At 33.3% G+C, this 12,829-nt stretch overlaps 1 protein-coding gene across 2 annotated transcripts in view; it reads left to right on the top strand.

Moving 5' to 3' along the window:
* LOC131845916 (uncharacterized) overlaps positions 1–12,829 on the top strand; it is a 101,046-nt gene that overhangs the window by 19,380 nt on the left and 68,837 nt on the right. The window contains exon 1 of one of the 2 annotated variants that reach the window (XM_059195074.1): positions 9,878–10,015. The exons of the other annotated variant lie outside the window; for it this stretch is intronic. The gene's annotated coding sequence lies outside the window, so the exon portion shown is untranslated. Of the gene's footprint in view, positions 1–9,877; positions 10,016–12,829 lie in introns of those variants that run through there. 2 annotated transcript variants of the gene reach the window in all.

Genomic DNA, 12,829 nt, shown 5'->3' with positions numbered 1-12,829 from the left:
CTTAGGCTATCCATATATCGTGCATGCTATACGCCCATATATATTGTTTGTTATTTGTCTCAATATTAAGATACTCCAGTGTAGTGTAGATAATATAGATATTCAAAATTCAGAGATTCAGAGGAATAAGATATAATCCAACTATATTGGGCCTGATCAGCTTTCACGCCCCAGAACTTGGAAAGCGTGATCGTAAATACAATTTATTTGCCCTGCCCCTGTGTAGAACCTTAAATGCTGATCATGCACCACTCCCAAGAGCACTCCGTCTGCTTAATGAGTTATATATTATTTTTCCACTTGACATATTTAATTGTACTGCCACAGAGTTTCACAGAGCGGTAACAAATTTTGTGGAGTCACAGTATTAGTATATTTCTAGATTATTCATATTATTGTAATTAGTATAGTTGCTGTTTTTATTTTTATTAATTTTAATTTTGTTTTTTTTATGACCTATAAATATTATTAATGTATGTATTGCATACGTTTATTCCTTGGTGAGTGCATTGCTATTGTACTGTAATACTCACTGAGAGCATGTCATGTTATAAATAATCCAGTCGTAACTTTCATAGTATTTATCCAAATTACTTAATGTAAAGGACAAAGATATTTTCCATTAAATGTCGAAACCGATAAACGTACATATTTTAAATTAAATTGAGTACTTTCAATTTGGCATTTATATTACAAATATCAAATTAAATATATTTATTGTTCACTATTTAGGCTTTGACGGCGTTGACGAAAAAAAGATTAATATGTTTTTATAGCTATTTAAAAAAACAGTCCCGTTAAGCATCATCTTTGTTTAACTGTAAAGGTTTAAGCTGCACGACAATTTTTTTTTTATTATGTCCTGTATGTTATTCATTGTATATTACATTGTATATAACTGTAAAGTTTCATCAAAATCTGTAAGTAGTTTTTGTGTCAAAGAGAAACATCTAAATCCAATCCAAAACAAACTAACATTCGTGTGTATAATAGAAATAATATATGAGAAAAAGAATAAACGCAAAATGTAATTCAAATTTGAATCTAATTAGATAACCTCTCCCTATTCATCATCACTTCAAATGTCATATTATATGCTTATTGTTATTACTACAAACCATAATTTGCAAACTGCGCCATTTCGGCGTTTCGCGGTATTCCTCTGCTAACTGGTCCGTTTTTTTTTCGAATTAACATTATGCAAAGACATGCTCGTGTGCCGTTATGTTACGTGATTTGTTACCGCAAACAATTACGAAGAATCAATAGACTGTTCTTAATTCCTAATGTGGTCAACGCTTGTCTGCCATTGTGCTATTGTACAGAAACATCGTGAGAATTGGTCAAGGAGACTGTATTATTTGCTGCGAGAATAATGACGTCTATATTTAAAAGAATAACACCACGATCACAGGTAATTAATATAATCTGTCTATATTTAAAAGAATCACAGATAATTATTATTTTTTTCATATAAAACAGACGGCTCACTTAGATCGTGGTAACCGTCTTCTAGCTCTCATGTGTTGCTATACTTGGAAACTAAGACGTCTGCCGTTATACTCTGTTATTTCACTATCTACATATCTACTATATGCATAATGAACGTTCATTGTTGGTACATCAATATATCAGCACTGACTGATTTGTTACACAAAATCCAATGTTTATTGTCTTGATTTTTATGACTTTGTGCTGGTTGTTACTTTGAATTTACATAAGATTACTGTGTTGTAACTTCGTGATGAAAATTCATTAGTATACCTAATACTACGGATTATATAATACTTGCTACCCACCCTGGCTTCGTACGTGTGGACATGTATGATGCATATAAACCCTACTCTTGAATCACTCATATCTACAGCTAAAAACTTCGTTAAAATCCGACGTTTACTTTAAAAGATCTAAACGAACAGACAGCGGAAGCGACATTATTTTATACTATGTAAAGATTTAAAATACTGATATCTAGTTCCACCACATTCATTGTAATTTAATTTTTTGTAATAACAGAATAACAACGTTTGACGATTTTCACATTTACATACAAACATGTAAATCTTAAGTAATATAAGACACTCGATAACATTTTAATTATATATGTATGTTGGGCTAATATTACGATAAATATGTTTATTATGTACGTTAATTATAGGGAAGGAATATCTAAAAGATACTTCCGAATATCACATAGTCGTATCTCTCGTCCGTTGCCATTTCTGAGTACAATGGTATCTTGCCTGTGATCTTATAATTTTACTGCCATATCATCTTCAGACTTTTCAGGCTTGCTGTAGAAATACGTTGTAAGCTACAAGGCAATCCGCCTTATAGTATTTACACAGATGTAGGTATCGATAAATGTTTAAGAGTGCCAAAGAATGGAAACACTTCCAGCTTTTGTGTTCACGAAGAAATACAACCTCGGATTCTTCAAATCTATGGTGAATAGATATCTTCTGGGTAACCGCACTGCATCCTAGGTCTCAACAAAATTCCCATCAGATGAGCTAAGACCATGTGCAAACTCATTCATAATAATACTAAGAAAATGTAATTTTTCTCTTTTCTGTATAATGCAAATAAAAGTATTTATTTATTCTTTATTGCACTTACATAATTACACCATTTGTCGAACTTAGTGCCATATGGCATTCTCTACCAGCTATATATTTATTTTTACAGATATTAAATACTTTAACATATACATAATTATATACATATATTTGAATGAGACTTAATTTCATAACGATTTCAAAAAAAAAATTAAATACGTTTTTTAACAAATTTATGTAGAAAAACTATATCTTTGTAACGACTGCAAAATTATAAATTGTATATGAATGAATAAAGATTATTATATATATATTACTAAAAACATGTTTGTTAACGCCTGCATGTTTGTTAAAGGCAATACTCTTATTATTCGTAGCAGATAGTAGCGTAGTTTTGTTTTGTTACCACCGTCATTAAATTATTATATATTATCTGTGACTTACTGAAGTAACATTCTTTATATTTCGCCAAGAAATATTATTGTAAATAAGGAAATATACGTTCTATTCAAGATATTTAATTTTATTTATATCAAGAAATTAAAAACCTAACAATTATAATAATAATAATCTCAGGACAAAACAAAGCGCCATCTAGACACAATTTAAGCTAGCTAAAGCTTATGTTATGGGTACTAGATAACTAATACAAATGCATATATAATTTTTTATTCGTAAATACATACATATTATACATAGAAAACACCCAGACCGATACAAACAATCATACTCAAGAATACAAATGTTTGTGCCGTGCGAGGAATCGAACCCGCGATCATCGGGCGTAAAGCGGTGTGCTAGACCGCTAGACCACCGAGGTCGTCAATGTTTATTCTATTCTCAAGTTAGCAGCGGAAATAAGCGAGACATATGTACCCACGCGTCGATGCTACGAGTTTACGCAAAATCTGTCCCGATGAAAACATTTATAACCCGGCACACGACTATTAACTTGTATCGAACCGGTAAACAAACTGTTATAAAAGATCGATGAAGCGGCACAGAATGAATTAATCATCCTGTGGGCTGACCATCCGTGAAGTAATGATTCTGATTGAATCCATATTGATTTCAAATTAGTACTGGATCGGATTACAGTTGATTCAGCTTTTTGTATCAGCTTTTATATGCCGGAGCCATATCATGGGACCCATCCGCGCGAGCATTCATCCGCGGCTCCAATGGAATGACCATAAGAATCTATCTTAATAGAGCTGTGTCCTTGGTTTTTTTTAAAGGATAATAATGAAATGGCGCACCTGCCAGCACTGCACTAATGGTTTACGTTGGCGGGGCACCAGTGGAGTATGATGAGATGAACATGAGGTCAGGTCAGTTAGCCCATCGTGACAGTTTCACCAGGAATTTATAACAATGGTTTCCAGGGGGAGGTCAAGCTGACATTGCTAGGAATGGCACATTACTAACCATCTCCATCCCTGCTTGGTTAATTAATTCAAATTAAAAAAAACCTTTACCCACAGACACGAGGTGTCGCCGAGTTAGACTTCGAACAGACGGCCTCGGTGGTCTAGCGGGTTAGCACACCGCCTTACATCTAAAGGTCGTAGGTTCAATTCACGGTACAAACATGCGCATTATTGTTTCATCGGTCCATACAAATCGTACTTATGAATTCAAATGTTTACACCGCGCGAGGAATTGAACCCGCGACCATCGGATGTAAGGCTGTGTGGTAAACCGCAAAATAATAAGCTATCAAAATGCCTAATACTTCATCAGGTGGGCCGTTAACTTGTATACATTCCAGTTACATAAAAAAATCGTATGGAATTGATTATTTAGTGCCGCATCGAGTGTCATAGAACATAAAATATGAAGGTTGGTCTAGTCAGGTCAAGGACACCGTACCGTTGGAGCCAAACAGCGCAGCGCCAACACATTAATCTTGTTACAACTTTTTAAACTACAAATTTAAACGTTGACTTAAAACAAATAACATATGTTTCTCGCGTTTTATACTGATTTGTATGTCGTATCCTCATACAAATAAACTTAATGTAAGATTTTTTTAATAACTAGTCATATTTTTTTCTTATCTATGATGATAGGATGAGTCTGCTTTCTGAATGAATGATTCAGAAAGCAGACTCATCCCAAGAACGAGCAAGAAACTTGTATTTGACCACAGACTAAAGGACCAAATAAAATTGAGGAATAGAATATTCTAAATTCAAATAAATTTAAATTTCAGCACTTTTGAATAGTCATAATATTTTTTTTTAATAATTCGGAAAGCTGTCTCATCACTAAGTACATTTAAAAAAAGAATAAAACAGTTACTCTTTTTTTAATTAAACAAGTGCCATGAAAATATATAGTCAACCCTATTAATATTGTACCTTACCATAACCTTGAAAGGTTATGAGTATGGATGGGTGCAAGTTTGTTACACTTTCAAGCAATAACTACTGAACAGATTTTGATGAAACTTTAAAGTAACATAGTTTATACATCAGAATAATACATAGGCTATGATTTAGAAGGATATTGTGTAAATTGGGCGAAACATAATGACAAATGCGATGCAGGCGAATTAGCTCGGTTCAACTAGTAATAACATCTATTTCTCGCGTTTTTAGCTCTTATTCTGATTTGGATATCTCGTATTTTCCTGCAAATAACCTTAATGTAAGTATTTTTGAATAGCATAGCATATTTTTTTTATGTAACTGTACAATAATATAGCTTATACATAGGAATAATACATAGGCTATAAATATTACGCGCGTAAATCGCACAGCACAGCAGTACTCATATAAAGCGAATAGATTTGATTATTTATATTTTTTATACAAGTCTAGATTAAATATTGATTGTAACTAAATGAAAAGGAAAGTACTTCCTATTATGGAGTTGATGTGACATACATACATTATATATTACATAATAAGTTGTTTTATAAGACTGTTATGTAAATCATAACTAATTGGCTTCATAAAATCTGTAGTTGTTTAATGTTTCGGAAATCTATAAAATTTCGATTATTTGTCCCGTAGCCAAAAAAAAAAGTAAGCTAAAACCGTCTCGACCTCGACTTGATTTTATACCATGTCTGGATAATAATCTATGATCTCAAGCCATCTAGACCCAAGTTAAGCTAGCTACACGCTGTGTTATGGGTACTAGATAACTGATACAAATACATACATTTTTTTCGTAAATACATACATAGAAAACAAGATACAAACAATCATACTCATGAATATAAACGTCTCTGCCGTGCGGGGAATCGAAACCGCGACCATCGGAAGTAAGGCGGTGTGCTAAACCACGAGAGCACCGAGGCCGTCAAATGGATAATTTATATGGATATCAAATAGTACAATACAATGCCATTTTTACTGGAACGGAACATTCACTAACACAAGGCTGTTGTATTGTCTCCTCTCTATTCTTTACTTAAGTTAAACGGGCCATCTTAATTGGAGTATTGAAATTTTGAACCAGACATTTTTTAAATATACTTGTACATTTAAAAATTAATTATACACCCCAATAGATAGTATTTGTATCGTGATAATACAAAAAAAATACTGCGATATTTTTTTTTTCTGACGAGATATTGATTTTAACAATGATAGGTTTTTGTACCACGAATGTAAGCAAACATCTGGTAGTAAATGATTGATAAAATGTATCCAAAAGATTGATTTAAAAAATATTTATCAATATATTTCTCCCAATTTGTATGTATCTTTTTTTAAATATATATAACCTATTCTGATGTATAAATTATATTACTGTAAAATTTATTCAAAAATTTCCGTAGTTTTTGCGTGAAAATGTACCAGTATTTATCCATTCAGTTTTTTAAACTTAAGTTAAATAACAAATTATTTAGTCAATCAGGAACCTATAGCTGATTCTACACAGGCTCTTTGAGGTAAACAGGTAACATTTTGTTACTTCAGCGCCATCAGCAGTCAGTAATGAAGCTATGCGAGCGAAGTCGCGGGTAAAAGCTAGTATACTATAATTCTCGGTCTCTGGATATCAGTAAATTGTTACAGTCCAGCACAATGCCGATAGATTTATTATGGACTAGCTACTCGGCGGGTGTACATGTATTATATATGTTGCCGATGGCAACCTTTTTGATAGTTTTTATGTTTTTTATATATATTTGAATTTTATATTTTGACGTTCTGTTTTTGTATACCGTTTGTTTTCTTATGCCATATGGTCTTTATATTATTGCTAGCGAGCTGATTACACCTATTTTACCTCATCTAGGAACGTGTCTCATTTTTAACCAGCCTTAATACAGTCCTTCCTTCCTTCCGTAACAATATATATAAAACTTCATCTAGATTCCCATTGTTTATTAAAAATGCCGCTTCAAAATCAGTTACATAGTTTTAAAGATTTAAGCATATATACGGACAGACAGTGACAGCGACTTTATTTTATACTATGTAATGATCATTATGACGGTCTTTACTCCTAGCTAGCTAGCTTAGAGTAAAGTAAAGCTCTTCCCATGAACGGTTAGAAGGCTGTTTGTTGTCAATGACATATGTACTAGTATTCGCAGTTTACCATCGGAATGTTGGCGTAGTTCACAAGAGAATTTATAACACATGTGAGCAGGACGTGCATCATAAAAGGAAGTGTCGGCAACTGTGTTTGCTCGTTCCGGCTTATCTAGAGCAGATGTAATCTCTATTCGAACTGGTATATTGACTGCGAGCGACACGCTCCTGCCTCGCAGCGGTGCAATTATATGTAGGGATCTCGAGGTCCCTACAATATTATTTTTTTATTTCTTAATATAATTTGTTTGGTTTTGGGCTATTTCTCATTACTTAATTATATGTTCTTTACAATATTATTTTTTTATTTCTTAATATAATTTGTTTGGTTTTGGGCTATTTCTCATTACTTAGACCTGTAGCACTGACCTGCAATTGTTCAAAATATTGTGCTCGCTCTTTTTTAGAGCTGGCTGTGTACGCACATCAGGGGCAAAAATTGGAAGATATTCTTAGAAGTGATGATTTCTATCTCCTCAAGATAGAGCATGTACTTCCAAAGGAGATATTTCATTTATACATAAGCGTGGTTGTAACTATATTGGAAGAGTAAACGCTACTACACATCCTAGTAGTGGCGTATACTCTTCTATTTGGCAAAATTTGCTAATCTTTGTTAAGCATAGGGGGCATATTATGAACTTTTTAAAATCCAGTCAGTTTCCAGGCAGTCAGTTTACGGCCTGCTGCTACAAACTGCCTGGGAATAAGAGTTCATAATACGTCCGCAGGCCTGTTTGCCATGTGTTTATTTATACTTACGATAATTGTGATTGTTAAAAAAAAATTGTTTTTATTATATAAATTCATGCCTAACTATAACTGGCTGATAATGTAGCTTAATATCTATAGGTGAAAGTATTTTTAAAACAAAAATAAAATCTGTCTTCATTGTTATGTTACTTTAGATGATAGACTGCTATATCTAGATGTAGAGATGTATCGTCATTATTCAGATATAGTATTTTTTATATTGTAAATTATTTTGTATTATATGTTTAAATTAAATATGTAGTATTTGTCAATGTCAATTCATTTTATTGTGATTTTAGAACGTCTCGTCAGTTGATTGGTGGGAATAAAAACGTGTTATCTACGTAAAACTTTGATACTGCACAAAAAAGGCGAAACCGGTCAGGTAAAATAAAAACAATCTGTGGTATAATATATTTTACTCGTTAACCCGCTCAACTTCATGTGCATCATTGATCACTTGATATTTATCATAATATTTCGCGCAAATTACAATATATCTTATTAAATTATAGCTTATCCATTATTCTAATGTATTAGCTATATTATTGTAAAGTTTCATCAAAATCCGTTCAATAGTTTCTGCGTAAAAGAGTAACAAACATCCATCCATACTCACAAACTTTCGCGATTAGTAAGATATTTTGTGCATCTATAAAATTGATTCAACAGATTCACCAATCACCTGTAGGTATGCTAACTGTAGGCACTTAAAATAAGGTGGTAATAATTTTTACTATATAATATCTCTTCCGTCAGATATGATTCACGAATGTAGAACAACTTTTGTTCTCCGCCTCAATTTTACCTTTCCTTTATTATATCAAAAGTTTTTAAAGCGTGAAATCAACCACGGAAGTGAACACACTTTTAGCAGATTTGTTAGCAGCCGCCGGGTATTTGGTTATAGGTGTACATTATCATCGAAATAACTTGATGTCCGCCAATTTGAATAAAGGCGTAATTAGACCAGTGTATAATATGCTTGCAGGCTGGCGCCCAATGGGGTATTTGGTTATATACGTACGTTATCTTCGGTATAACTTAAGGTCCAGCAATTTGTATAAAGGAGTAACAGACAAGTGTATAATATGTGTGCAAACTGCATTTCGTGTAAGTAATTTTTTATTTCTAATTCTAAATTAATACTAACTAGCGACCGCCCCGGCTTCATACGGGTGTACAACCTTTGAATATCTCGGCTTTTCTGTACTATAAAATGCATGTATTATACATACAGACTTTCCTCTTAAATCACTCTATCTACTGCTGGAAACTGCATAAAATTCCATATCGTAGTTTATAAGTTCTAAGCGTACAGACAGCGGGACTTACATTGTTGTATCGTAAAGATTATGTAAACGTTTATAATATTTTTTTCTGAATATACAGATATGTCCCTGGATTAATAGATGGCTGTATAAAACAGTACTGTTTTTATTTAATTTTTAATGTCGATTTTTTTTATACATCTGATTAGAAATACGACAAAATTATAGTATTAGACAATATTTCTATTGTCAATGGGAGACTCATTAGCAAATGTCTATTTGAAATATAGAAAGACCAAAGACGTAGCAGGTAAGTGTGGAGTCTCTTCTAATATTAGGTGTTATGAATCACTCTAGATTACAATTTTCTACACAGCTATGAACTCTTGCTCATAAATAGACTTAATTATAACAATCCATGTCACTACATCCTATCAACGTCTATTATTGTATAATATTTGCCGATCAACTAATAATTAAATACAATTTCGCTTTTTCACTGTCTGAATCATGCAATGCAAGTTGCCATAAAAACATTATGTTATACATTGCACCTTACAACAGTGTGTTTGGATTATGTACATTACAATTACAGCAATGGACGCGAACGTTTGAATGCTACGTACTGTATGTTTTCTTGGTGAATGGTCGTGAATCGTGATACCGGTAAACCTGGCTCGCTGACGCAGCCTACAGTCGCGTTTTGGCACGCAATACGTTCACTCGTGTTATTCGACTACGTTTATGTGACTCTGGTACATTGCCGTGAAATAATATTGAACAATTTCTGGAAATTTGAATGTGTATTGTGATTTTCTGTATGGATTTGATTGACTAAGTGTATGTGTATTGCTGTGTACTCTGGAAATTAATAGAGGTATTTTCATTAACCAGCTGTATTAATATTCAGTGTTTATTGCGGCCTTTTTGGTCTAATAATTAAGGAGGCAAAAGGTAGCAGTGCGTTTAAGACCTAAATAGGACTTGCTGAGCAAGTTTACGTTTCCACGTGTTTCCTGTAGAAAAATGTAGATGAAGCAAAAGTTTTAGAATTAGGAACTGACATTTCACATAATTTTAGTATTAAAAATATGCCTACAATGTTTTTAGAATAGGTACACATAATGATATTACAGTTATTTATTTAAGAAATAGCTCCAGTAGTTACTTAAATTGTGCCAACATTGCCAACATTGTACGTTTTATCGCCAACTTCTTTCTGTTTTAATAACATTTTAACTTAATTAAAACAACACTGATCATTTTCAACTTACATACTGACTTCTCATGTAGTTTGATATAACTAAAATTTACACATTGACTTAACAGCATTACGTCTTGATCCTAATTATTGATTGATTGATTGATTGAAAATTTGACGTTCATAAGAAAATGTCCTACATGAATAAATGATTTTTGATATATATATTAATATAATTCATTATAATTAATGAACTTTTATTAAATACACTTTTTTACCTTATCGTTTTACACGACGTTACAGACAATTTATGTAAAACTTACTATACACGATACAAACTTGTATACCTACGTATAAGTAGAAATAAGTACCAAGGACAATGAGTCAACACGGGGAAACCTTATAAAATGACACACGATTATTCTTTATTCCATAAAGTAAAAATAATCCGTTTTATGCTTGAATTCTTGCAATATCCTGTACTAGCCGCAGAGCGAGGGATATTTTACGTGTACAATAAAAAAAACACTATAAAATGTTTTCCTAAGAATAAAAAAAATATAATTATCGATAAACATACATAAAAAGAAATACTTTCACCCTTTGTTTCACCCCCTATTTAACATGTGACGTATTTTTTAACAATCTATGGCCACCATGTAGATCGTCATAGCCTTCCAGTTACATAAAAAAGCTAATGTCATAATCTTTCTACCTATTGAATTCACATATAAATTAAGTCGGACAGTTCGTGGGAGTTCGCACACAAGTGGGTTTTATTTGAATTGTGGAAATATTAATAGCACGTACAAACAATAAACTGATGACATGTTATTTTATAAACACGTTTTAATTGTTATGGCACATCGTTACCTACATTTTTATGTAACTGGAAGGGAAACATGACAGCCCACGTGCTTTTAAGTTATATCCGTCGCCTATATACATAAGCAGCACTTTTTTTTATGGAAATAATTAAATGGTGCCGCCTGCTCTAGCGGTTTACGCTCGCAGGGCACCAGTGGAGGATGATAAGATGAGCCCGAGGTTACGTCAGTTAGCCCATCGTGACAAATCCACCAAGAATTTATCACGATGTTTTCAAGGAGGAACCGCGTGGATCAACCTGACCTGGTACATTGCTAGCAATAAATCCAAATTATTAACAATTCCCTTCCCCCCCAGAAGCGGAATTAAGTCATCACGTCATCGTGTGACGTAGACATAGTATCTGTAATGGGTTGCCATATTTGTTATAGCATAGGGGACAAACGAGCTTGAGGCTCACCTGATAGTAAGTAATTACCGCCTCCCATGAACACACGCAACACGATGCCAGCATTTTAAGAAGGAATAAGCTCTTTTCTTAAAGGTTTTAATATTGTTTGTTTGGAAATACCCGCACTGGATGGTGATTCCACAATGATGCCATTCTTACGTTAAGGTTACTAAGGTATCATGTCTCTATAGACAGTAATTTAATTGCCATATCCTCAGACTTCAAACCGAAAGCAAGCTATGAATCTTCTTTTCAGCTAAAATAGGAGATACAAAGGTATCCTGGTAGAGTACTTTGTATAAAAGTCTACCTTGGTAATAACCTGTATATCTAATGCAAAAAAGAGTACATTTTTTGTTTGTAACAGATAAACACAAAAAAATACTTAACCGGATATTAAAAATTCTTTCACGTATAGGTCGCTACATTTATCAGCGAATAACTTCGTAGTTTACGCATCCAGAGTTCCGTATAGTGAGTTCAATATAAAGAAACGGAAATGTGATTTTGTTACAACCGCGGAAGTTTGTGAGAAATATGCATCTAACGATTGTCGCAAATTCGCGCAAAAGCAACTTGATAAATTCGAGTAAAGTTGTATGTCCTTTTTTATAACACGTGGAAAATTTTCAATATACTATCCCACGACTGAGGGAAGCCGTTAGGGAATGTGAAACGATTACCGAACTAAATACACTATATACTGGAGTCACGGACTCTGGCCAACGTTCTTCCGCGAGTCTGGCGGCGAGATATGTTTTATCTACTTTTCATCTAAATTTTACTACGCCGTGGAATTCAGATTTTATTATAATTCTATTAAAATAAGGGACATAACGGTCGTGCCACCTGCCGCGTAGGGCGTAGTTACGCCACCGTGACCGGGGCATAGGGTACAACATTAAATGCCAAATGTTAACGATTCGCCTTTTCAAATGTATGAGTTCAAACATTTGAGCGACGTTTCCCGCTTAAATTTGGACAATATGTATTATGGATATTAATTTACGATTAGTGCCGGTATTCTGTGGAGGTGTAATCTTTTGTTTATCGAGTCAATCATGCTCCAGAACCATACATGGTTACACAGCGTGGCGCTACTATAGAAAAGTTTACTGCTTATAAAATAGTTACTTGAACATAACTATTTTATCAGCACATTGTCTGAGCAGACCAATAGTCTACTCTGGGTTCTAATCTCAATTTTGATG

This window comes from Achroia grisella, unplaced genomic scaffold, assembly GCF_030625045.1.
Source record: "Achroia grisella isolate CSIRO2021 unplaced genomic scaffold, CSIRO_AGI_Agris_v1 utg487, whole genome shotgun sequence".
In the NCBI taxonomy this organism is placed as follows: domain Eukaryota; kingdom Metazoa; phylum Arthropoda; class Insecta; order Lepidoptera; family Pyralidae; genus Achroia; species Achroia grisella.
Note: the sequence above shows the minus strand (reverse complement) of the source record. Positions and strands in the feature narration are given on the sequence as shown.